This window comes from Antechinus flavipes, chromosome 3, assembly GCF_016432865.1.
Source record: "Antechinus flavipes isolate AdamAnt ecotype Samford, QLD, Australia chromosome 3, AdamAnt_v2, whole genome shotgun sequence".
NCBI classification, from domain to species: Eukaryota; Metazoa; Chordata; class Mammalia; order Dasyuromorphia; family Dasyuridae; genus Antechinus; species Antechinus flavipes.
This window is the reverse complement of record NC_067400.1, coordinates 583,727,770-583,754,093: the sequence shown is the minus strand read 5'-3', so window position 1 is coordinate 583,754,093 and position 26,324 is coordinate 583,727,770. Positions and strand designations below refer to the sequence as shown.

At 47.3% G+C, this 26,324-nt stretch overlaps 1 protein-coding gene across 1 annotated transcript in view; it reads right to left on the bottom strand.

Annotated features, from left to right (window-relative positions):
- The window catches only part of ECE1 (endothelin converting enzyme 1), a 171,190-nt gene extending 151,550 nt beyond the window's left edge, over positions 1 to 19,640 (bottom strand). Inside the window, exon 1 of the mRNA XM_051988315.1 lies at positions 19,519 to 19,640. The gene's annotated coding sequence lies outside the window, so the exon portion shown is untranslated. The remainder of the gene's footprint in view (positions 1 to 19,518) is intronic.
- Positions 19,641 to 26,324: the final 6,684 nt, after the last annotated feature.

The following is a 26,324-nucleotide window of genomic DNA, read 5'->3' as shown; positions in this document are numbered from 1 at the left end:
GAGACACTGGAGTGGTTCGCCATTTCCTTCTCCAGCCTATTTTACAGATGAGGAAACTGAGGTAACAGGGTAAATAGGGTCACCGAACTAGTAAGTATCTGAGGTTAGATTTGAATTCGGGTTTTCCTGACTACAGGCCCAGAGCGCTAGGTGGGCTCTGGGATGCCAGCCCGGGATTAAAACTTGCTACACAAAACCCAAAGAGATAATCCGTACTTGGCGGAGAGAGGGCAAACACCAGGGAGCCCACCCAGCCTTCTGCAGCAACTGTAGACAAATGGGAGCTGAGTCTGTACATTAAGACATTCTCAGATAACTCTCATATTTGTGGTTTATCAAGTTAGGCCTGAAACTGGCTGCTGCTATTTCCATCACTTCTCCATGATCCCCCTTTATCCTGTGGTCAGAGTTTTCTCTAAACACAGGGAGTGAGTTGGGGGGCAGGGAGGTTTGCAGCCCGGCTCTTACCCGACCACTCGCTCCCTGGATGGGAAGACAAAAGAGAAACAGACTAGTTCTGGAATACAGATTCATCTTCCAAAGGGAAGAACAGGCTCCAGACCCCAGAAACCTGTTCCTGCATAAATCACCACCTCCTTCTCTGGCTGGCCAGGCTCCAAGGGGCTACAAGAAAGCTGGTGGAAAGCCACAGGTAACACAAATCTGAAGGAGAGCAAGGAGCCCTTCTCTCAAACAACAGAGATCTAAAGTGTAGCAGCTTGAAGAAGGAGAAAAATTCCCCTTCCCTTCCCCTAAAGAGCCTGGCCAATGACTCATCTCCCCCTGCCCCAGGGACAAGGAACAAAACTCCAACAAAAGGCATAATCAAAGAGAGAAAGAGCCTGGACAACAGGGGAGTGAGGGATACTCCCTTCCCTATCACAGAACTCTAGGGTCAAAGCTAGGGGGGCCCTCAGAACACAAAGGGAAGAGAAGGGAATAAGCATGTATAAAGTACCTACTCAGTGCCAGACACTGTGCTAAATAATGCCAGAGCTGGGAGGGCCCTTAGAACTCAAGATATCAGAGCTGGGAGGGCCCTTAGAACCCAGGAGGTCAGAGCTGGGAGGAACCTTAGAACCCAGGAGGTCAGAGCTGGGAGGAACCTTAGAACCCAGGATGTTAGAGCTAGGAGGGTCCTTAGAACATCAAACCTATATTTGAGGCCCATCTCTACCAATAATTTGCTTTGTGATTCTGGGCAAGTGTCCCCTCTGGACTACTTTGTCTGGAATACAAGAATAATAATCACACTTGTACTGCTTTCCTCTCAGAAATACTGAAAGCCTGGCCCATAGGTAACTCAAACTCTTATCTGTTTAAAATAAACCTTTTATTTCTTCCCCCCCAAAAAATCCATCCTTCCTCCAGACTTCCCCATTTCCATCTGAATACATCACCATCCTTGGTCCATGAGACTCCAGCTCAATCTCGTACCATAGGTGGTTCTCCCAAGTGTGGTGATGTTTCCATTCTGAGGAAACTGAATTTGCAGTAGACACTTACCACATAAATAACCCCAGGTTCAGAGCATCGATCATTCTTTAGTTCATTTTTCCTTTAGATTCTATGTCAGTCAGCTGCTAAATCCAAGGGCTTAAACCTTCAAAAATTCTCTTGCATCCCTCCATAAAACTTCTACCGTATCTAGTTTATTTATTTTTAATATATACTGTTTCATGAATTATGTTGGGAGAGAAAAATCAGAGCAAATGGGAAAAATCATGGGAGAGACAAAAAAAACCCCAGAAATGTACTTCTACCCTCTCCATGCCCCTATCACCTCCTCCCTTCTTCCCACTCTCTTCCCACTCCAACCCACCCTCCATGTAGCTGTCAGACTTGACATTCCTAAAACACTTGTAACCAGCTCACCCCACACACACATGAAGCCCCCCAAATTCTTTAGAGGGCCCCATTGCCTCAAGAATGAAATACAAAACCCTCAATCTGGCATTTAAAAGCCTCTCCATACTAATATCCCTCTGACAAATTGAGACTAGAAATGATCTCATTTTTATTTAGTATTCCCAACCCTTAGCAGAGTGCCTGAATCGTAAAATCATTTCATAAATGCTTCTTGTTTGATTGAGTGTGACACCTACCCGCTTTTCCAGTATTTTTCATATCACTCCCTTTTGTTCTCTCCCCATTCCAGTTAATTTGGCCTATGGCCCCCCCACTGAGGAAACTGAACTCGGAATCAGGAAAATCTGGGTTCAAATTCTGCCTCGGACACAATTAGCTGCATGATCCTGAGTAAGTCACTTAATTTCTCTGAGCCTCAATTTCCCTATTTGTAAAAAGAGCGTCCTAGAGTCTTTCATAACTCTTGCTTCTTTCAAAGCACCTCCTACATAAGATCTTTCTTGGGCTACCTCCCAGGCTTCTCAGAAAAACCTGAGTTCAAATTCTGCCACAGATATTGTGTGATACTGGGGAAATCACTTGACCCTTTTTGCCTCAACTCCCCCAGCTATAAAAATGAGCTGGAGAAGGAAATGGGAAACTATTCCGATATCTTTGCAAGAAAATCCCAAATGGGATCACAAAGAGTCAGACAGAAATCACTGAGCAACAGCAATAAAAACGTGTGTGAGGGCAGATTTGAATTCAGGTCTTTCCCCCCGAAATGTATATTGGTTCTATACAATTATTTAGATGACTTGATCCTGGGCAAGTCAGTTCTCTGAGACTATCAGAAATACAGGAGACGTGATAGTAGAGAGAGCCTTGGACCTAGAATCAGGAGGTCAAGTTCAAATCTTGTGTCTGGCCCTGATTCCTAAGGTTTCAGGTAAGTACATTTTCTGAGCCTCAGTTTTCTCATCTGTAAAATGGGAATAGCAACATGAGGATTAAGTAAGAGAATATATGTTAATGTATTATATAATCCTTAGTGATACATAAAGGTTTAATTATCATTGTAACAATCTCTGAACCATTTCAAGGAAATCATGAAATCACAAGTCCAAACCTTATGCTTTTTCATCATCAACCAATCTAGCATTTACCTTGTGCCAAAGGTAACAACTTTTAACCTCAAGGAGCTCACATTTCATCTTGGAAGACAGCTGCTACCTGCAATTTAGCCGACAGTGCCTTGGAAACTTTAGAACGTCGTCCCAGCAGGAGCTGTTGTCTGCTCAGCTTGTGAGACACGGCGGCTGCAGAGGTAGGAGATTCTCTGGTTCAAGTCTCAGCCTTTCAAAGGACTCTGAGTAGTTTTGTCCCTCTGGGAAAGTCACTTGCCCTAATCTGAGCCTCAATTTTTCCATCTACACAATGGGAATAAAAAGGCTCACTTTGCTACCTATCTCACCGGACTCTGAAGAGGACAATGGCTTGCAAAAAAATGGCGTGTGATATGTGTGAAAAAGGGATTCTCGGATCCAAAATCGAGTGTCTTTTTATATTTTACTATATTTTATTTATTTATTATGTTTATTATAATATATATGTATTATATATATTATTTTACTATGGATGTGTGGATGTGCAGAAATGCCCACTTTTGCAAATATTAAAGTCCATAATTTAAAAAATAAAACTTTAAAGAAACAAGTTCCAAATAGCTTGGTCCAAGATTTTCCTTGTCTTCCAAACCCACATACACAAACACATACATATATGCACAAATACACATATGAACACATACACATGCAAACAAACTCACATACAAATGCCCATAAAACATGCAAACTCACACGATACAAACACAGACACACAGATGCTCACACAAGCACAACCACACACACACATACAAACACAAATACGCGCACGCACACACAGAGTCCTGGTTATAGCTATTATCAAGAACTGCAGAGAGGATGGTGGGATGCAGCCTTGTTTTCTCCCTCCCTATTTTCCTTTGGAATATTTCAAAGTGAGAGTGGGACCCCTTACCGCGGGGCTGACAGCTCTGTGGCCTTGCAGGGTCCAGGACCACGCAGAGAGGTCAGAGGGAAAGAAGCTGGAGGTCAGAGGGATCTGCCCCTCCCCTCCCGGTCCAGCCCGCAGTCTCTATGGCAGGACTCTCCCAGAGCATCGGCTGGGGCACCTGGGCTGGGGCTGGGGGGGAAGGGAGGGGAAACGGGGCTCTGCCATATGTGATGATCTCAAGCAGTCCCTTTCCCCTGAGTCTGTTTCCTGCACTGTAATATAAGCGGTGGTGGGAGAAGACACGATTTCTAAAGTCTCCCCCAGTCAGATGTTATGTATGTGCTTCCCAGGCCCAGCCGAGGACCCCGGGGGGACCCCTCATTTACACAGATTTTGACACCTTTGGTTTCTGCACCACATTCATGACTTAACTGATCCCCCCTCTCAGACTTAGTGAGCCGAGGATTTTAAAGGAGAAGAAAGGAGCTGAGTAAAAGGGTTCACCGACACATTCACCACATCACAAATACAGTATTTCACAGCCAGAGTCCTCCATCTTGCCAAAGGAGGAGTCAGGTCCAAATTTTCATTTCCTTTTTGTAGCCAAGCTGGGCTTCACTAACCTATCATTTCCTTCCTTCCTTTTTCCCTTTCTCCTCTTTCCTTCTTATTTCCCTCTTTTCCCTTTTTTCCTTCCTCTCTCCCTCCCTTATTTCTTCCCTCCTTTTTCTCTTACCTCCTTTCCTCCTTTTCTTCCTCCCTCCTCCCTCCTTCACTCCTTTTGTTCCCTCCTCCCTCCCGCCTTCCCTTCCTTTCTCCTTCCTTCCCTTTTTCTTCCTCCCCACTTTCCTCCCACGTCTCCTTCTTCCCTCATCTTCCTTTCCTTCCTTTTTTTTCTTTCTTCCCTCCTTCCTTTTTTCTTTCTTTCTTCCCTCCCTCTTTTCCTTCCTTCCTCTCTTCTTCCCTCTTCCTATTCTCCTTCTGTTCCTTCCTCCCTTTCCTTCCTTTCTTCTTCCCTCCTCCCCTCACTTTCCTTTTCTTTCTTTTGACCAGGTCTCCCTACGGGGGCAACTCATGGGCCCGAAGCCCCCAGCTCTGGGTCTGGGAACGCAGACGATGGCCTCCACCCGGCCATCAGGATCTCTGGGCAGCCCCAGATCGGTTTCTCCCGGTGGCTCCTGTCACCGCGCCCGACCACTTCACCTGGATCCACAGCTGGACGGGAACTTCAAAGCCAGCTTCCCATCCCTTTATGCCCTTGATGTAGACACCAAGACTCAGAGGGGTCCCGTGGGGAGTCTCCGGCGGGAGGTTTGACCCCGAGCCTGTGGCTTCACGGTGCCACCTAAGAGCAGACCCCAGGTCTCTCACAGGCTGCCTCCTCACCACTCCCAAAGCTCCCGGTAGCAGACCCGGAGCATTAATGGCTCAGCCTGAATTCAGGGCACTAACCTCCCGCAGAGCCCTAAGCTCCTGCTCTGGAACAGCCACTAGCAGGGAATGAGTCCACGGGCTGGTCCCGTCTGCTCCCCTGCAGCTAGAAGGAGACACAGGGCCAGCAATAAAGCCACTTGTGCCCGACACCTCCTTCCCCCAGAAAGCTTGTCGCGCCTACGTCCTCCCCCGCCCAACCTTAGCCTAGTATTTGGGGCATAACAACCACTGATGACCTGACTTTCAAAAGCAGTCCCAGGCGTCAGAGCCACAGTTACAATCCAGATAGCTAGAACAGTGCTCTACCCTTCAAGGAGCCTGAATTCAAACCCAGTCTCAGATACTTCCTACTTCAGAGACCCTTCTGTGTGCCTCAGTCTCCTCCTCTGTAACATGGGCATAACAACAGCACTCCCGGGTTATGCTGAAGATCGAATCGAGGTTTCAAACCTTAAAACACTGTCTGAAAGCTGCCGTGTCGTTGTTTCTACTGCGCGACTTTCTGTCCCTGTGTCCGTCCAGATCCAGGCCCGGGGGGCCGAAGCCACTGCTACTTAGGTATTGGGTAGCTCTCCCTCCCTTGGAGAAGCCGCCCTCCCGGGAGCAATGAGTGGAATCGGATATTTGTGTCTGCGGGAGGAACGGAAATGCAGGCAGGGATGCTGGATGGCGGCCCGGGGCCTGGCGACTGGAGCCGAGCTTGCCTGGGAGTCTGGGATTTGATATTCCCACAAGGCCAGACCAGGAGGACCTCCTGGAAGTGGGGGTGGGGGCGGGGCCTGAGCTCTGAACCTCAGAGGAGTGGGAGCCTTTCGGGTTACCCCCATGGGAAAGGCCCCGAAGGACCTTGCTGTGGTAGCATCGCACCCCACTCTCGTGACCCCGTTTGAGTTTTCCTGGCAGATACTGGAGTGGTTTGATCATTTTACAGATGAGGAAACTGAGGTGATACAGATACTCTAACGACTGAGCCACTTAATCCTCCCAGGACTGACCCACGAAATTCTACCCCAGCCCCTTAAACTGATGCCTCCCTCGATGATCCCCCTTCTCGGAAGGGCTGGGGAGCTCCCGCCAGCCCCCATGCCTGGAGAAGCCCAAAGTCTGAGAGCCGGGAGGGCCCTCGGAGCCCGAGAATGGTGACAGGGAATCTTAGAGGTGGGAGGTCTCCAAGAGGCAGCGGGGAATAGTGGGACCCCGAAGGATCGGGTCGCCTCCGGCCCTGCCCAGAACAAGAGCTCTGTGCTCTGTAAAAAGAGGAAGCGGGCCAAGAAGGCCCCCCAGGTTCCTCCCAGTTCTGAGGCCGGGACCACAGGGACTACGACTCTCAGAGCTGGGAGGGCCCCGGGGACCGGTAGCTGATCCGGAGCTGGAGGAACAACTCTTGGGCTGGCTGAGGAGATGGCAGCCCCCTCCCCCGGCATTCCTGAGGGGGCCCCCTCCCCGCATTTCCCCCCTGCCCTGGGGCCCAAACATCAGCCCTGGGAGTGGGTGGCGAGGGAAGGATCTTTTCTCGCTGTGTGTGAACATGGGCACTAGTCCCAACAGGCCAGAGAGCATCCCTCCCTCAGGCCCCCTCCTTCCTGCCTCACCTCTGCCAAGTGCTCAGGGAGGCAGCCAGAAGGAATAGGATTACACTGTAAACACAGCAATGTCAATATTTACCTGTAATGTCAATATTGGCCTGAAACCAGAAGACTCGCTCAGGGGAGAAGACCCCATGCTCCGTCTAGGGCCGTGTGTGTGTGTGTGTGTGTGTGTGTGTGTGTGTGTGTGTGTTCCGATGGAAGGGATCGCCTGCAGCTAGCTCAGGTTCTAGTCATGGCTACGCTAATGATGTGACTACAGGCAAGTGACTTCACCTCCCTGGGCCTCAGTTTCCCCACCTGAAAGATAAAGGTCTTAGACTTAGACACCTGCTAAAATTTTACAATCTAAGTTTCCTTCTAATATTCTGTGTTCTAAGGTACCCTTGTTCCCATGGACATCCTGTGTTCTAGGGCCTTCCCAGCTCTGACATCCTGGGTTCTAAGGGCCCTTCCAGCCCTGACCTCCTGGGTTCTAAGGGCCCTTCCAGCTCTGACATCCTGGGTTCTAAGGGCCGTCCCAGCTCTGACCTCCTGGGTTCTAAGGGCCCTCCCAGCTCTGACCTCCTGGGTTCTAAGGGCCCTCCCAGCTCTGACATCCTATGTTCTAAGGGCCCTCCCAGCTCTGACCTCCTGGGTTCTAAGGGCCCTTCCAGCCCTGACCTCCTGGGTTCTAAGGGCCCTCCCAGCGCTGACATCCTATGTTCTAAGGGCCCTCCCAGCTCTGACCTCCTAGATTCTAAGGGCCCTCCCAGCTCTGACCTCCTGGGTTCTAAGGGCCCTTCCAGCTCTGACCTCCTGGGTTCTAAGGGCCCTCCCAGCTCTGACCTCCTGGGTTCTAAGGGCCCTCCCAGCTCTGACCTCCTAGGTTCTAAGGGCCCTCCCAGCTCTGACCTCCTGGGTTCTAAGGGCCCTCCCAGCTCTGACCTCCTGGGTTCTAAGGGCCCTCCCAGCTCTGACATCCTATGTTCTAAGGGCCCTCCCAGCTCTGACCTCCTGGGTTCTAAGGGCCCTCCCAGCTCTGACCTCCTAGGTTCTAAGGGCCCTCCCAGCTCTGACCTCCTGGGTTCTAAGGGCCCTCCCAGCTCTGACCTCCTAGGTTCTAAGGGCCCTCCCAGCTCTGACCTCCTAGGTTCTAAGGGCCCTCCCAGCTCTGACATCTTGTGAATCTAAGAGGTAAAAGCTACCAACATTTCAGAGATTTGGGGATTTCTACTGTTTCCTGCACCTTGTGGAGTGCTTCCTATGCAGCTCACAGCTGACCCAGGCTGAGAATTAATCACAATTGACACTGATGGGCAGAGATTATGCAAGAGGGAAAGGTCAGCATGACCAGCATCCAGCCTTTATAAAATGCCCATTTGCAATCTTGAGTTTCACTGAAAGTCCCAGCCCTCCTGGATCTGAAGAATGACAATCTTAGCTCATATTGTCATGGTGACTTGCGAGTTTACAACCCCCTTTCAAAATCATTGCCTCACAAGAGCGGAAATGTCCTTTATCCCCATTATACAGAGGAGGAAACGACTCAAAAAAAGGAAATGATTTGCTCACAGTCTCTCATTTAGTGGAAGAGCAATGATTCAAAGAAAGTCCTCCCACGGGGCATCCGGGACACTCTCCATGTCACTGAATCATGGGAGATTAGAAACATACACAGGTAGCCAGTCACAGACACAGCTCAGCAAATATGTCAGGCAGGAATGGCCAAGGGGGTGAGCAAATGAATTCTCATGAGAGGCAGGGAACTGGAGGGTGGGAAAAGAAATCAAGATAAACGGCAGAGATTTAAATCTGGCTGGGTGTCCGACCTTGGAAGACTCACACAGAAGGTGGTATTTCAGAGACATTTACCCAATGGAACATCAGGCCCAGAAGCATTAGAAGGGCCTTTGAGGCCTCCAGCCAAACTCCCTCATTTTACAAAAATGAACTGGGGGAATTAAGTCATTTGCCCAAAGTCCTAATGGAGTCAGAGCCCAAGTCTTTCACAGTCAGTCAAGATTTAAAGCATGAGTGGTGAGTCAAACAAATAGTCACTGGTGGGCTCCTCTGGGCAAGCAAGTAGCAGTCCCTCTGAAAGTGACCACGTTCATCCATGGATATGAACAGACAGTTTTCAGATAAAGAAATTAATATATAGTCATATGAAGAAATGCTCTAAATGCCCTAAGTCACCATTGAGTACAGAAATGTCAATCAAAACAACTCAAACTTATCAGTTTAGCTAATATGACAGAAAAGGAAGATGATAAATGTTGGAGAAGATATGGGAAAAATTGGGATTCCAATCTATTGTTGGTGGAGTTGTGAACTGATCCAACTATTCTGGAGAGCAATTTGAACTATGCCCAAAGGGCTATCAAACTGTGCCTTTGATCTAGCAATACTAGCTCTGTAGACCAATTGATAATTCTTTTTGGGGTGGCAAAGAACTGGAAATTGAGGGAATGTCCATGAATTGGGGAATGGCTGAACAAATTATGGTATATGGATGTAAAAGAATACTATTTTGCTATAAAAAAACAGCAAAAAGGTAGATTCCAGAAAAACCTGAAAGATTTATATGAATTGATGCAAAGTGAAATGATCAGAACCAGAAGAACATTTACACAGTAGCAGCAACACTGTATGAAGGTCAGCTCTGAATGACGTAGCTCTTCTCAGCAACACAGTGATCCACAGAAATTCTAAAGCACTCCTAAGGAAAAATGCTATTCGTATCCAGAGAAAGTGGAGTCTGAATGCAGACTTGAAGCACACTATTTTAATTTCTTTCTCTTTTTTAATGGTTTATCGTTTAGATCTGTTTCTTCTTTCACAACAAGACTAACAGGGAAATGTTTTACATGATTGCACATATATAACCTATATCAAATTGCTTCTCACCTTAAGAAGAGGGAAAGGGAGGAAGGGAGAAATTTTGGAACACAAAATTAAACAAAAATTAATGTTAAAATTTACAAATAATTGTAAAAAATCAAATCCTAATTTAAAAAAGTGACCGTGTTCCTCCTGCCTACTCTCTCTTCCATATGCTACCAGGAGGGTAAGTGAGTGATTAGCAGAGGTCCTCATCCCTCACTCAAGCTTACTCTGAAAACACAAACAGAGGAAATGATGAAAGAAAAAACAGAAGTAGGGAAGGACTGATCGAGGAACTTTTAGTACCCAGTCACCCGCTTTCGCCCACCCTCGGGCCCAGTTTCTACAGAATCCTGTGGCTTTCTGTCTCCCACTGGTCATCTGCTTGTGTCACTGAGGCTGAACTGGGGACAATCCCATTGATTAACCCTTGAGAATGATGGAGAGTTTCTTTCCGGCCCAGGTTCCCCTTGCAAAAGTCCTTCCCCTTTCTTGGCTGCCTTCTCCAAGAAGGCTTGGCTGGTGCTTCCCGGCAGGCAGAGGTCTCTCTGTGCCCAACCCCTTCCTATTCAACGTAATATTTCTTATCTATTTATAATTGTCTCATATACCTCATTCCCGTATTAAACTGTAAGATTAGGGGCTAGATTGTTATCTGGAACTTCTGAGTGGGTGAGGAAAGTCCCTCTGTTCTCTCCCAAAGCCAGATGGTGCCTTTTGGAGAGCCATCTCGAACCCTGAGAGATTAACTCACTAGTCCAGGGTCACACACCCATAGAATGTGCCAGAGCTCCTGTCCTGAACTTAGACCTTCAGGATGGCTCTATCCACTATACCACACTGCCTCTCTGTTGACTTTTTTTTTTATTTTTAAGAGATCATGTCTTACTTAGAGCTTGTCAGACGGCAGAGATTTGTGGCCAAAAAACAAAGCAAAAAAAAAAAAAAAAGTTAGAGCTGGGTTTATATTCTAGTTCCAACAATGATCATATGTGTGACCTAAGGCATCTTCGAACCCTCGATTTCCTTATCTGGAAAAGGGCAAAATATACATCAGTAATTTTTTCCCCATTCAATTGGGTTAATATCACCCAAATCCTGTGATACCCGGAGAAATCGGAGGTGATTTTTTTTTTCAGAACACGTTCCGTGTGCTGGGTCTTGAACAATGAGGATTTTTGAACAAAGGCTCTGTCGGGGAGGAGAGTTGTATATTCATTGACTTAGTGCTGAGAATTTACAGGCCAATTAGTCTATATTTTTATTTTACAGAAGTAGAAACTGAGGTTGGAGGAGAGCAAGTAGCTTGTCCAAGATTATTCAAATAATAAGTGCCCCAGAGTCCTGCGAGGTCAGTCCCAGAACCAATATCCTTTCCCAAGAACAGGGTTAACCCGAGCAATAAGAACGAAAGGGAATAAAAAGGGGGGTGGGCGACTGGAAGAACCCGGAGGAAGTCAGATGGAAGCTCCTCAGGCCCTCCCTCCCCAGACTTTTGCAGCTGCCCTGATTCTGCTGGTAAAACAAGGTATCAATGTTATTTATAAAGTTTCCAAACAGAACAATTTGTCCATCTCCAGTTCTGCAAGGGAAACATGAGTAAATCACATAACCAACAACTGGCCTTTGGCAGACCCTGCCTGAGATGACAGTCGAGGTTCCAACCACTGGCTTCTCCAAGGTCGCTTCCCCGTCTGTGGGGCCGGGCTCCTCCGCTCCCCTTCCCGCCCGCACCCCCTTTCCACAGGACACCTGGAGTCCTAGTTACACTCCACTAGGGACTTCTGCTCTTCCCCTGGATTTGTTCTTTGTCCTAGGCCTCCCACCCTGGCTCCCCAAGATAATATCACTCGCAGGGTGGCCCTGAGCCCTCGGCCAAGCTGTGTGGGAAGGGAATCCTGGGAGGCGAGGGAGGGCTGCCAGGTTACACAACATCTGGCTCTGGCAGAACCCTCAGTGGCTCCCTACTGCCTCTGGAGCAAGGTCCAAACCCTAGCATTCAAGGCCATCGGTAACCTAGCTCCCACTTACATTTTCAGCTTACGTCACACTGTTTTGTGCTAAGTCCTTCCAATCTGGCCAACTGCAGAATTCATCTCCTCTGCCCAGGCTGCCTGAAAACCTCTGAGCCCTTGCATGCACAGAGCCGAGGACATAGGCTGGGAACCTTGACTGAGAGCAGGGCGGTGCACCGGGACCTGAATTTGGGGTCTAGATCAACACTTCTCAGATCTGCTCAGATGTGTGTGTGTGTGTGTGTGGGGAATTGCTTAAACCTTTGCTGAAGCTTCGTTTCCTCTACTACAAAACGGGGATAAGAACTGCACTTGGGATTCTATTGGTAGAGGGAGAAAGCAGAACTCTCCCAAAGCAGGTATAACCTATCCAGAATTACCTAGGAGCACTGCCAGTTAAATGCCTTGTCCAGTGAGAAAGAGTGAGGACCTGAACCCGGGAGAATGCTAACCCTGACTCTAAATGTCTACATGTCCTAAATGTCTCTGCCTCTGGCCCTAACCCTGACCCTAAATGCCTCTGCATCTTCCTCTGCCTCTGAGCCTAATCCTAAATACACCTTTGCCTCTATTTCTACCTCCAACGCTAATCCTAACCCTAAATGTCTCTGCCTCTGGCCCTAACCCTGACCCTAAATGTCTCTGCATCTTCCTCTGCCTCTGAGCCTAATCCTAAATACACCTTTGCCTCTATTTCTACCCCCAACGCTAACCCTAACCCTAAATGTCTCTGCCTCTGGCCCTAATCCTGACCCTAAATGCCTCTGCATCTTCCTCTGCCTCTGACCGTAACCCTAAATACACCTTTGCCTCTATTTCTACCTCCAACACTAATCCTAACCCTAAATGTCTCTGCCTCTGGCCCTAATCCTGACCCTAACCCTAAATACACCTTTACTTCTATTTCTACCTCCAACACCGACCCTAACCCTAAATGTCTCCGCCTCTGGCCCTAAGCCTGACCCTAAATGCCTCTGCATCTTCCTCTGCCTCTGACCCTAACCCTAAATACACCTTTGCCTCTATTTCTACCTCCAACACTGACCCTAACCCAAATGCCTCTGACTCTGACTCTGGCTCTAAACTAAGCCCTCCAACCCTAACCCCTCACCCATGACCTCCTGGCTCTACTATCCTTCTCAGAGGCTTATGGTGTGAAGGGTGTTCTGTAAACCATTAAGAGTTCTACAAGCATAGGGAAGGCAAGAGTGGAAAGAGTCCAGAAAGTCCTGAGTTCAAATCTCCACTTTTAACACACTGTGTGAGTCTGGATGGCTCACAGTCTCTGAATGTTTCTTCATCAGCAACATGTTGAGACCTAACTTTTCAGGGGCCCTAATTCTGGAGGAGAAATTACGTCAGAGCTGATCTAGTCCAGATCTTCTCCCCCTCTACCACTACTCCTCCCCTGCCCTCCTCATTTTACAGAGAAGAAAGTAAAGTTACTTGTCCAAGTTCCCATAGGCAGTAAGAACCAAACCCTTTGACTCCTGAACTAGGACTCCATCCGCCTCCTTTCTGTGAAACATTAAGTGGAACAATAGTTAGAGCCCTGGATGTGAGGTCAGGAAGATGCGAGTTCAGATCCTCTGATATGTACTAGCTGGGCAAGTCATTTAACCTCTGAGTGCCTCAGTTTCCTCCTCTGTAAAATGAGATAAAGGAAATGGCAAACCACTCCAACATCTTTGCTTAAGAAAACCTCAAGTGACTGTTTCCTCATCTGTAAAATGGAGATTTCCTGTCTCCTAGGATTCCTGTGAGCCAGTAGATACTATGGAAACCCTAGTTTTTTTTAAATTGAAAGCGCTAAAGAAATGTGAATTATTCTTTTTATGTTAGACTTGGGTTATTTTTAGACATGCTGGGTGACCTCAGGTGAGTTCCTTAGCCATTCTGTGCTAGACAGCTGAAGAATAACCACCCCCAAAAGGGGGAAACATCTGAATATAAGGATTAGTCCATCCTGCACTGGGGATTGCATCTTATTCAAGCTGGCTATAAAGGGAAGAGAGCCGGGCTCAAATCCCAGCTCCAGCATTCAAGGGCTCTGTAACTCTGGACAAGCCTTTGAATCTCTTTTCTCATCTGTAAACTGAAGATGCTTGTCTATAACGTCTCAATGGTCCCTGGATTCTTAGAAGCCTGTCCTGGCAGCTCCATCTCCCCAAGAAGGGTTAACAGCTTGGACTGGGGAATTGGGGATCATTATTCCATCCAGAGGGTAGCTGGGAAACGGAATGTGAACTCTCTGGGAACAAGTCACGGAGAAGAACCCTGGGGGATGGAGGAAATTTGGCTGAGCAGGCAGGGAAGAACATGGCTTTGTTTGGACAGTGTTGAAATCCCACCCCTCCTTCTAACCTCCCTCCCAGAGAAGGAGATTCCAGCAAACACAGTGTGAAAGGCTTTGCCTATCAGCAGCCTAGAGTTACCCGATCTTGAAAGGATTACTGCTTCAGCTGGGGCTAAAGAGCAGGGACTGGCTCAGGAACCCTATGCCCTTGTGAGTGTCAACAATTCACACCATTAACTGACCCACTTTCCTCTGAATCTCATTTCCAGGCTCCTTAGCCTGGCATTCCAAGAGCTCTAACGAGCCTGGCCAGCCTGATCTCTCCCCAAAATCTCAAGGAAGGGACAAAAGAAATCCCCTCTAGAAGACCACCTACCTGCCTTCAACCTTGCCCTCCCTGATATACACCCTCCAGAAGTAAGCTCCTTCCCCTCCTAATTAATTCCCATAGCACAGATGGGAAAATCCACTAGACTTATAGTCAGAAAAATAATGCATCCCAATCTCAGCTTGTATACTTACTAATTGTAAGTATCTACTATAGCTACAGGGGTCCTCAAACTTTTTAAATAGGGGGCCAGTTCCCTGTCCCTCAGACTGTTGGAAGGCCAGACTACAGTAAAAACAAAAACTTTGTTTTGTGGGCCTTTAAATAAAGAAACTTCATAGCCCTGGGTGAGGGGGATAAACATCCTCAGCTGCTGCATTTGGCCCACGGGCTATAGTTTGAGGACCCCTGTAAGGATGTGGGTCAGTGATTTTCCTTATCTGATGATACCTCCTGTGATGTGGGGATAATAAACGACTCAACTCTATGCAATAGGTTAGTTTGTTTTTAAACCATAATATCTAACTTCTTGTTAAATTTTCAGTTCTATTAGGACAGTTATTATTCAGTGCCCTGTTCAGGACTTATTTAAAGTGGGTGACTAAGAAATGTTTGTTAAATAGTTCTCAAAGCATTATCTTCCCCCTTTTCTATGATATTAAAACTTCATTCAATGGTCAAGGAGCAAGGTTGGATGCTAAGTAGAATTACCCAGTTAGAATTTAGAGTTAACAAAATCTCACAGAAGGGACTTCAAAGGCCAGCTAGTCCAGCCTAATGATCAAATATCAAACCAATAAGTGATCAAACTTACTTGAAATTTCCAGAGAAGGAAAACGCCTTATCTCCCTTGAAGTAGCCCATATAACTTTTAGTCATCTCCAATTGTTACCAGGTCTTACCATCTGCCCTGCTGCTGAATGTCATCTCCTGTATCACTTCGTTACCGCAATTAGAACGTGAATTCTAATTTATGGATTTTCTAATTTGTGAATTTGAAAAGAAATGTTTTCCTTAGTTATTCGTTGTTCATTCTCATCTTTCATCAGAAGCAGAAAAAATCAAATTGTCTGATGATGAGTGTTAGCAGCAATATCTTGTCCTGGAAAAACCTGAATTTGAGTTTCCAGCTCTTGAGCTGGAAAGGATCATGGAGACCTTCCTATTCAACCTTTTAATTCTCCAGATAAGGAAACTGAGCCTTAGAGAATAAGAGTCTCAGTAACACCTACGGTTTCACAGAATAAATAGGACAGTTGGATTCGAACTTAATGGTCTATGAATCCAAACCCTTTCCATCACAGTTACCATGTTTGCTTCCCTGACAAGGCCTGGAAAGCATCTGGATTTGAATCCAGACTCTGTTTCTTAACAGTTTTGTTAGGCTAGGTCAGTAGCTTCCCTGCTCTTCACCTTAGTTTCCTCATCTGTAAAATGTGGGGATGGGATCAATAATTTACTACTGATTCATCCAGAAAGCTCAATTCTACAATCAGAGGTGGCTTTCCATGTGAGCCACGGGTAAAAGAATATCCTTTTGATTAGAAAAGGCAGCTGTCCATTTGTAAATTCTTTATAAAAACTAGAAGATAGCATAATGAGCAGCCCCTTTTATAGATTTGGGGAGAAAAAAAATCAACAACCAGAATCTTGGAGAATAAACTCCTTGTCCATAATCATGCTGCTAATAATGGCACCACAGCTGGGATCAGAAACTAGATCACGGACTCTCTCCCTGTTGTTTTTAAGAGAAGAGAAAATGGCTATGTTTCTGGAATGGTTTAAGGCTAGATCTGTAAAGAGTTAAGGAGGCATCCCACAGATGGGAAAATTTCTTGAAGCTAGTCTCCCCACAATGTACTATAAACTTAACATGAGATAAAATGCATAGAGAGTGAGTTCCCTGTCCCTAGAGGTGTTTAAGCTAAGGCTGGAAGACCACCTGTCAGAGATGCTGCAGAGGGGATTCCTGCACTGGGTGAGCGGCTGGCTTAGATGACCTTGGAAGTCCCTTCTAGCTATGAGAGCTGACACAGCTAAAAATATCATGTCTGGGGAGACACGGTGTAAATGGAAAATTGAGTGGGAGACACACATATGTCGCCAAATGCTATAGGAATGAAAAGGACTCAGCTGGCAAGGAGGCTGGGAAAGCAAAGAATAACCTATTGTGTGCGTGTGGGAGGGGTACCCCTATTATAGGATTGCCACTTAATCTCAGAGTCATCCAGGGTTCCTCTTCTCTGGAGAAAGAAAAAAAAACCAGAATGTCCAAGCTGGAAGGGGCACTAGAACAGAGAATGTCAAAGCTAAGAAGAGGTTTAGGAGAGCCCTTAGAACCCAGGAGATAGAGCTGGGAGGGCTCTTAGAACCCAAGATGTCAGAGTTGGGAGGGCCCTTAGAACCCAGGATGTCAGAGCTGGAAGGGCCCTTAGAACAAGGGATGTCAGAGCTGGGAGGGCCCTTAGAACCCAGGATGTCAGAGCTGGGAGGGCCCTTAGAACCCAAGATGTCAGGGCTGGGAGGGCCCTTAGAACAAGGGATGTCAGAGCTGGGAGGGCCCTTAGAACGCAGGATGTCAGAGGTGGGGGGGCTCTTAGAACCCAAGATGTCAGACTGGGAAGGCCCTTAGAACCCAAGATGTCAGAGCTGGGAGGGTCTTAGAACAAGGGATGTCAGAGCTGGGAGGGCCCTTAGAATCCAGGATGTCAGAGGTGGGGGGGGCTTTTAGAACCCAAGATGTCAGAGGTGGGGGTGCAGAATTGGAACACAGTATATCTCACTACTACCATCAATTATTGTTAACAGAATTTTATGTCTTCGCTAAGAGAAGCTTAGTAACTTTTGAGTCCTATTCCCTTCATCTTATAGATGAAGGACTTGGAGGTGCAGGGATAAGTAAGTGGCTCAAGATCTCTCCTGCCCCTGTCAAAGCAACCTCAAACAGCTACAAAGTGATAACAAGTAGCCTGAATGGGTCCTGGATATCAGTGTGATCTGATGACCCTCTTGCTCTCAATCACCCAGCACCTATGATGTTTGAACTCTGCTTTTCAGACAAATTCGTACCTATTTCACAGAGCAGAAAAACTGAGGGTCAGAGAAGGGAAAGAACTTTTCCAAGGTCAGCCAAACAACAGTAGTACCTAATCTAGAATCTGGGCATCTAATCACCAATACACAACAGGTTTCAGATTGGTTACTTTTAAGATGCAGCAAGAGGTAATACAAAGGCCTCGAGACCCAAGTTGTAGTTTCAGTTCAACAAGTTATTTGCTTGGGGAAATCAGAGAAGTCATTTAGCTTCTCTGACCATCTTTCCATCAGGTAGCGTGGCAGGATAAATAAAATGCTGCTCTTAGAGACTAGGCTAAGGTACAAATCCCACCTCAAACACTTACTAGCTATGTGGTCAGAACCTCTTTGAACCTTGGTTTCTTTATCTGTAAAACAGATAAAAATGCCTGCAATACATATTAGAGAATGATTGAAAAGATCAAATGAGATAACGGATATAAAGAGCTTTGTAAATGTTAAATTGACATATGTCATTGTTATTATTTCATCTTTTCAAATGAAAGTCATGGGAGAAATCAGCTCAAAGGTCTTTTTCTACCTCCAGTGGTCTATGTTTGCAGGATCACCAGCCTGAATATCCTGCAGGCAATAGGTGTAGAGGCCTATGGGGGACCTGCTGTTCTGGGACCTCCACCTTGGGCCTATGAAGCAGATATGTAGAAGTCCAACTTGATCTTTCTCCTTCTCCCCTAGGTACAAGGCCTAGGGAAACCTGATTGGGCAAGGAGAAGAATGGAGTCTAGAGGTAACCCCCCAACTCTGAGTTCCTTCTTCCCTTCCCTGGAACTTTTAGCAGAAACTATGGGGGTTAAAGCAGAGGCACCCCCCCCAAATCCCCCTTCTCCTGCTCCTTTTCTTGGGGGATTTCTACTTGGTTCCTTCTATTCTTGCTCTTCCTCCCAAACTACCTCTTCTTCCCTTTCTCCCTCATTCTCCTTTGTCCCTCTTTTCCTTGAAGACTATGAATCCTTAAAAACTTTCCTCCCTCCCTCTGATACTTCTCCCCCTCCCACAATACCCAGGGGCCTCCCCCTCAGCTTCCTCCTTCTTTCTCCCTGAGCCCTTTTTTCGCTTCCCATCTCAAAGCCTCTCTTCTCTCCTCTCCTCCCTAGCTCCATCTTCTTGTTTTCTGTAGCTAGGCCCCCTTCCCCTCCTCTGTCTCCATTCCTAGTCTCCCCCACCCAAGGCACAAGGATCTTGCTTCCCCTTGCTGCTGTCTGAGTCCACTGTCTAACTCATGCTTCCTTCTAGTTAAAAAAAAAAAAAAAAAAGATGTGGGGTACCTAAGTGGGCCAGGAGATCCCACTTCTCAGCTGAGGCTCCCACTGCTTTTCCCACTCCCAGATCCAGAACCCTCTCCGCCCAACCCAGCTCTGAACTGAACCTAATCCAAACCAGTCGCTCTGGAATTCTCTGACCCAAAGGCTTTTTTTTTTTTTTTTACTCTGAAGAGAACCCAACGGAAGCTCTAGAACACTGGAATCCAAAGTCATTGGAAGGCTCAAAGCCCTGAGCCCCTGGCACACTCTGACTGGGGACTCAAACCGACTCTGCACACCGGAACCCTCACAACGGAGCCCAAACCGGCCGCGATGGGCCACTACCATCAGCACCAGTCTGGCTCTGGAATGAGAAGCAAGCGCTTCGGAGGGCTGTCTGGAACGCCGATCACGAACCCGACAGCCGTCGGAGCGCAGAAATGAACCCAACCCCGCAAATCTGGAACGCACAATTCCATCTCGCCAGTCGGGATCGCAGAAATCGAACCCAGCCAGCAGTCAGTCGCCCCAGCGGCCGCTCTGGAACGCTGCGCTCCGACTCTCCGCGGGTCGCTCTAGAACACCCCGAAGTCGGCTCGTTCCGACCCGCGCGATTCCCCCCAAGCCGAGCCGGGCCGAGCGGACCTGCCCAGCTGGGCTCGGGCCCGCCCGCCCTCGGCCCCGGGAGCTCTGCCTTCACCAGAGCTCTGCTCCTGACAGCTCTCCCCGGCCCTCCTCTGCCCTCCCGCCGCCGTAGGGATCGGGGATGGCTCACCGGGCAAGGAGCTGCAGTTGCAGCCGGAGCTGGAGCCGAAGTCCGAGCACGAACAGGAGCGCGAGCCCGAGCCCGGGCGGGAGCGGGAGCCGGAGCGGGAGCCGGAGCGCGATCGGGAGCGCAAGCCCGAGCCGGAGCGGGAGCGGGAGCAGGAACCGGAGCAGGGGCGCCGTGCGCTCTGCTCTGTGCCTCCCCCTTTAGCGGAGCTGCGCGCTTCCCCCCGAGCAGGCAGCCGGAGCGGGGCGGAGCCGGCCAGCGGGCCTATGGCCAAGCGGCGGGGGGCCGGGACGGAGCCGAGCGGCCAATCATCGGGCGGTGGGACGGCCTTCCTCACCCCAGCCCTTAACCCTTTCGAGGTGACCCTTGGGGAGAGGTGGGGGAGCCGGGCAGAGAGGGAGGGGGCGGCGGCGGCGGCGGCGGCGGCTGGAGAAACTAGGCGCGCGCGGCCCCGCTGCCGCCAGGCCCAGGCCGGGGAGGTTGGGCTCCGTCCCGCCGCCCGGCCTGGCACGGTCACGCCGGGCGCCCCCAGGAGCTCCGTGACCTTTGTCTGGGCTGGCGGCCTGCTCCTTGGACGCGTGCACGGCGGGGCTCCGCGGGGGGCCGTGTGGGCATCAGTGGGGCCTGTGTGCGCACACACGTGCGTGAGTTTATGGAGTCATAACAATGCGAGCTGAAAGGGCCTTGGGGCTCTGCGATCCAGCTCCTCGATTTACGTTGGAAGGGAGCCGAGGCCCAGGAGTGCAAAGTACTTGCCCAGGGTCACCAGCAGAACCCGCGCTGCTGGATCCTCCGAGGCGCTTTTCGCGGAGATCGAGCTGGCGAGCCCTTAGAGACCGGCTTGCTCTTTTCCTGCTCTTACTCATGTGGAAACTGAGACCGGTCCCTCTATCTGCTGGGTCCCTGGTTTATTTCCCCAACGTGCCCCCTCCCCTGCTAATCTGCCCACTAAAACCTTCCCAAGAGGGAGAGGAGACCTGCTGCTCCGGCTTCTGAGGGGGAGAGTTAAAGGACCCCCCCTTCCATGGCCACTCAGTGCAAATGAGCCTCCATTCCTCTTTCTCCGCGCCAGAAGGTCGGGTAGCGGGCCCAGCGGCTCAGCAACAACTACGGTAACCGGCGTTTATGTCTCAGGGGACGGTTTTCGAAGCGCTTCTCAGATATGACTTCACTTGATCCCCACAACAGCCCCGGGAGATTGGTGCCATTACCACAAATGGCAGATAGAAATGAAGTGATTTGCCCAAGGTCACTCACTAAAAGTGTCTGAGATCGGATTTGAGCGGCCCCTGACCCTGCCGGGTCCAGCACGACTGCCTGTGTGCCCCCTGCCCCACAGCAGCCAAGAGAGGTGGGGAGCCTCTGAATTATTATTCCCATTTACTAGATTAGGAAACAGACTCGGAGAAGTAACGGCTTGACCCAGATCACTTCCTTCCAGGTATTAGCAATGCAAGGACTTGAATTTAACTCTTAACACCAACCAGTTTCTAGCTAAAGTCTAAGTAGTTTTGTGACCACCTGTCCGTGGAAGCTCCCTGTGAGTCTCAGCCATGAGAGAGAGGGGAGAGAAGTGAAGGGGAAAGAGAAGGAAAGAAAGGAGAGAGAGCCTGAGTCCAAGATGCAAAGGCCTTTTATCCTCAGAAGGACCACTAGCAGATTTCCTTTCCCTCTTAGGAAGGTTAGTATGGCAGATTAGTATGGGAAGGGGCCGGTTAGGGAAATAAATAAGGAATTAGTGCATAAGGATTAGACACTGGGGTTAAGGGGGAAAAAAAGTATAAACTAGGCTCTCATGTTCCTTAATCTAGATGCGGAGAAGGAACATTAAGGTAAAAACTTACCTAACTGACCCCATTGAGTTGTGTGAACTTGGGTAAATCACCTGTGCTTTCTCTGGGCCTCAGCTTCCCCATCTCACAGATGACTAAATGATCTCAAGTGGTCCTTTCCCAGCTCTAACATTCTATATTAGAAAGTCCCTTCCATCTTCAAAGTGCTGTGGTTCAAGGTGTCTTCCAAAACTCCAACCTTCCATGTGCTAAGGTTCCTCACAAATCTAAGTTCTAGCCTCCTAAGACTAGGATTCAGGCAGTATGTCTTAAGCACCAAATGAGAGGGGAGAGTGTTGAAGGAGCTCAGAAGAGGAATGAGAGCATTGGGAGGGGGATGGTAAAATCCTGGCCCTGATAATTTATAAATCACATGAGTTTAGAGAAGCGATTTTCCTTATCTGGGCTACAGAATCCTCATCCGTAAAAGAAAGAGATTGTATCAGATAATCTTTCTTCCGTTCTAAATGGTTGCCCAGAAATGGGTCAGTTGGTTAGAGTGTTAAATGGTGGCTTCCTGGAGGAATGGGCTTTGAACTGCAGCTTGAAGAATGAGTAGAAAATAGATTGGAAGATGTAGATCTGATCAGAGCAAGCTAGCAGCAGCACAGCTAGCAGCACAGCAGCCTGAAAAAGCCAGTGAAAGGGGAAGGACCTTGCAAGGAGAGGAAGAAAGCATTTATTTCCAAAGTCCCTTTTAACTAGAAATTAAAGATTCTTTCATTTGATGACTTCCTGACCATGCTCTATGGCATCGAGCCTGAAAGGGGGGAAGAAGAAACGAACCAGAGAATCATATCTTTAGTTTGGAGTTGATCTTAGAGGCTATTGAGTCAAAATACCCATTTTATAGATGAGAAAAGTGAGAAGGCTCAAACAATTCATCCAAGACCACAATGTCGGTATCTGAGGTAGGATTTGAACTCAGGCCTTTTAGACTCCAAGTACAGGTTATGCCATCTGGTTGCCTTCACCTCTTTGAGCCAGTGAAGGTGATCTGGCTGTTCCTCAAACAAGACCATCCATCTCCCAACCCTGGTCCTTTTCCTTGGCTGTCCTTCATGTCTGGAAATCTCTCTCTCCTCATGTCTGGAAATCTCTCCCTCCTCATTCTGACTCCTGGCTTCCTTTTAGCCACAGCTAAAATCTCCCCTTCTTCAAATAGCCTTTTCCAATGCCCCTTAATTCTAGGGCCTTCCCTGCTGATCTCCACCAAGTCCTTTCTGTAGCTTGTCTGTGCATCATTATTTGCCACCCTGTCTCTCCCTTTAGACTGGAAGCTCCTTGAAGACAGGGACTATCTTTTGCCCTTCTTTGTATCCCCAGCACTTAGCACAGTGCCGGGCACATAGCAGGCACTTAATCAATTTTTATTGACTGGCTGATCACCTCATCATCAATGTTTTCTAGTTGTGACAAATGAGGCTTAATTAAGATCAATTACAAATGCACATTAATTATGATCAATTAGACAAGTGCACGTTGATCATAATCAATAAGAGAAGTCCTCTCATGATGAATTCCAGAAGATGATCACGTCACATGAGCCACTGAATCATGAGGCTGAGCGCTAGGGATTTCCTGTACTATAGCCCGCAGATATTCCTGGCCTCCCTACTTATAGGTCTAGTTCTTGAAAATAGAATTTAATTGCACGTGTTTAACCTATATTGGATTACTTGCTGTCTAGAGGAGGGAGGAGGTGGGGATGGAGGAACAATTTGGAACACAAGGTTTTGCAAGGGTGGATGTTGAAAACTATTGTTGCATGTATTTTGAAAAATAAAAAAGCTATTATTATTTAAAAAAAAAAGAAAATAGAATTTCAGAGGTGAAAGGAATCCTGGAAAATAAAATCTTTGAGGAGGGAGGGGAAGGTAGCAAGACTACTGAGATCTTTTAGCCAAAAGGCAGATTTGGAGTCGAGAAACTGAGTAGGTTCCATGTTCAAACATAAAATTTCAGAACTAGAAGGAATAACCATAAGAATTAGAAAGTTATATATTTTAACATATTTAACATGTATTGGTCAACCTGCCATCTGGGGGAGAAGGTGGGGGAAGGAGGGGAAAAGTTGGAACAAAAGGTTTTGCAATTGTCAATGCTGAAAAATTACCCATGCACCTATCTTGTAAAATAAAAAGCTATAAAAAAAAAAAAAAAGAATTAGAAAGTTAGAGGAAGTAGATCTTAGAATATAGGTTCTCAGAGCTGGAAAGAATCTTAAAACATGTCAGCCCTAGGAAGGACCATGGGAAATAGAATTTTAGAAGAAACAGATCTTTGAACATAAAAATGTCTGAGCTAAAACATAGAGCATAGAGATTTCAAGCTGAACAGAAATTTATAAAATGTTTAGTTCAATCCATATTTTCAGAAACAGACTCAGAGATTTGTCCCAGGTCATGCCTTTTGTAAATGGCAAGGCTGTGCCCAGAGGCCATTATTATCTGACTCAGTTAATAAATACTTATGTGACTTTGGATAATCGATTTAATTTCTCTGGAAGATGCCTCTAAAATCCAATTCAATTAAAAAAAATCTCTGTGTTTTGTGTCTAAGAATCAGCCCTCAATGCTGGTGATATATGAGTCAACAAAATATGTCTAAGAGTTTCCAATCTGGTGGTAATGGGGGAATACATAAATAAACATGATACAAAGTCGATGAAGATAGAATTTGGAGAGATTGAGACTAAGAACTCTCCAGAAATTTTGAGGAACAAAGATTATTTCTATCTTTATATAGTAGTGAGGAGGTGGAGGAGGAAGTGTGATGCAGGTGTGAGGGATGGTCTACAAGGAGGCTCAGAAGCAGATGAAGGCAGGAAGAGGTAACCGTGTTAATCCGGTCAGTTTAGAATGTTGCTGTGATTGTTGTTCTTAAAGAGGGCCATGACATCAGGGAGGAGACGCCATGATCGGCAGTGAGGGAGGGCTGAGCAGGATCACCTGCCTCAGTTTCCCCTCAAAGCCATCTGAGTCCAGTGGCCAGACCTAGAGCAAGACGACTGGAGATGGCCCTGAATGAAATGGGAGACCTTCAGTCTTCAACAGGTCTCAGTTTGAGTGAGGCTGGAGTGCAGGGTATGAGGAGAAGGAAAATGTGAAAGGTGGATGGAAAGGTAGAGGGGATTACTCTGCAAAGGATTCCTAAATCTCGACATTTAGCCCCATCTTTGCCCCGAGATCTGATCCTGCCTTTCTAACTTCCTATTGGACATCCCTGCCCTCACTCACTGTGTACGAAACTGAATTTATCATCTTCCACAAAAATCTTGCCCTTCCTCCCAACTTTCCTGTTAGACTTGATGCAATCAAGATACATCCTCCCTGTCACCTGGGTTCAAACTATCTTGGACTCCTCCTTCTTCCTCATCTCCCACACATCCCATCAAACCCAGTCCTGTTGACTTTACCCTTGCCATATCTCTTGATTCTGCCCCTTCCTCTTCTTTGCCAGGGTCCTATGATCTCTGACACAGGCCCCAGCTAATAGGAAAGGCCTGAGCAGAGAAGGTGGATCTTAGGTATTCTTTATGCCTGTGGGCAACATGCATGAAATGGTGTTCAGGGACACACACACACACACACACACACACACACACACACACACATCCCAAAGAGGAAATAAATACAGATATGCAAGGAAAGCCATAAAAATTTCCAGAGAAACACTGCTACAGAGAAATCTTTCCATGCTCTCTTGCTGTCCTTCCTGTCCACACCCTGTAGCTACACAGCCCCATGGGCTTAAATCTTTGTTACTTCTCAAATAGACCATCATAATGTTATTGCAATAATTCTAAATGGTCTTTCTCTTGTCTTCTTCCCCGCTCCAATCTGTCTTGCACTTAGCGAGGCAAAATGTAGAACATGTTACACACTTCTTGAGAGATAACCTTTGCTTATAGAATAAAGGGTGGGGGGAGAAATATTTTTCTTTGCATTCAAGGCCTTCCACTATCGAGCTCCAAACTTACAGTTCCATCCATTTTTCATGTTCTACCTCCCCACGCACTCTGCATTCCAGACAAATTTAGCACCTAAGGGATCCCATCCTGCCCACCTCTGCTTCCAGGCTTCCTGCATGGAACACCTGCAACACCCTTCCTCCACATCACCCATAACTTGTTGAAATCCTTCTCTTCCATTAAGACCCAACTCAGAAGTCATCTTTCCTTAAATCGCTCTTCTCCAAGCTGATAAATGAAGCCGTGAGAGTGGAACAAATTGTCAAACGTGAGTGGAGAAAAGGACAAGGAGAGAACTTAGGGTGAGTGTGGGACGCATCCTCAAGTGAACGAAGATAAACTATGAAAGAAGATTTTAAAAAATGTAAAGTACCTGGAAAAAAAAAAAAGATGGAGCTGTTAAGAGAGCTAGGTGAAGAAGCAAGAAAGAACAATGTAGGAATAGCCAGTTGGTGCAGTAGATAGAGCACCAGCCCTGAAGTCAGGAGGACCTGAGTTCAAATATGACCTCAGACACTTAAAGTGACCCAGGGCAAGTCACTTAACCCCAATTGTCTCAGGAAAAAAAAAGGAACACTGTTATGGAAACCTGAGGAAGGAAAGAGTTTCCAGGAGAATGCAGCATAATATGGAAGGATGTTTGCTTTTGCAATCCAAGGTACTAGATTCAGATCCTATGTCTCATGCTTACTATCTTGTAACCATCGGTCATTTCACCTTCCTAGATCGCAAATGTGGGTGGGAGTTTGGAGCACCTCAAAACATCCACTTCAGGGGACAGGTCAAGGAGGATGCGGAAAGGTCATGTGACTTGGTGATCAAGATGCCCTTAGTGATCTTTTGTCATCAGTGACCCTTAGTTGAATAATTATTGAAAATCATATCTCAAAAGGTTAGGCAGTACAGGAGGCATGAGGAAGTAGTATTACTGACCAGAAAGACTCTTATCTGGAAGCTAAGGGGAAGGTAAGAAGTAGGAGAATTTCAGGGTCAAAAGAAGGGCT